Raw genomic sequence first — 925 nt, forward strand, 5'->3', positions numbered from 1 at the left:
GTGACGTCACGGTTACGTCATCGTTTTCATCCAAGAAGTGCCTTTCAAAATGATTGTTTTTGCGTGTATGTGATATCCAAATATCGTTCACGTTTTTTGTATGATGAAAAGTGGCAAAGGCAACAACAACAAAAAAAACTATCAGGAACTGACTCAAATGTATTAAGATCAGTTTGTGCGACAAGTGTCACAAAGGTGTGAATTAAGAGGAATTACATTTATCATAATTAATTCTGATTAAATATAGGCGTACCTTACTTTCAAAAGAGTCTATGCTACTGATATGCTGTACACATCACTAAGCAGGTTCAAAATGCCTGAGTCCCTACTTTTTTTCCTCATGTCTAAAATACACTTTCAGCCAAAATCAGGAAAACAAAAATTGCCACCAAAGTTAAAATCAAATATTAATGACATCTAATGGATTAACTACAGTTCACTGATTTCAGGCAGTTCTCATGAATATCTACGTACATACAATTTAAACATTTTCTTGGTAATCTGCCGCATTTAATTTTAAAAGTGTTAATTAAAATAAGGTGTCCCTCACTTTCGAAAGACTCCATGCTACTGAAATGCTACGTCGAAAGAACAGTCGTTAAACCAAAATTTTAAGAAGTTATACACCTGTATATGGGAAATAGATAAGAGGAGGCCATTTGAAAGCTAAAAAAAATGAGGCTGGGCTTTTTGGCAGAACATCGTGATAGCCATTCAGTCACAGGGAACAGAAAATACAGGCTGGTCTCTCTCTCTCTCTCTCTCTCTCTCTCTCTCTCTCTCTCTCTCTCTCTCTCTCTCTCTCTCTCTCTCTCTCTCTCTCTCTCTCTCTCTCTCTCTCTCTCGCTCTCTCGCTCTCTCCTCTCTCTCTTTCTTTCCTCTCTCCTCTCTCTCTTTCTTTCCTCTCTCTCTCCCCTTCTCTCTC

Source organism: Penaeus japonicus, unplaced genomic scaffold (genome assembly GCF_977035675.1).
Source record: "Penaeus japonicus unplaced genomic scaffold, GWHDUDI00000001_assembly GWHDUDI00000038, whole genome shotgun sequence".
Lineage (NCBI taxonomy): Eukaryota > Metazoa > Arthropoda > Malacostraca > Decapoda > Penaeidae > Penaeus > Penaeus japonicus.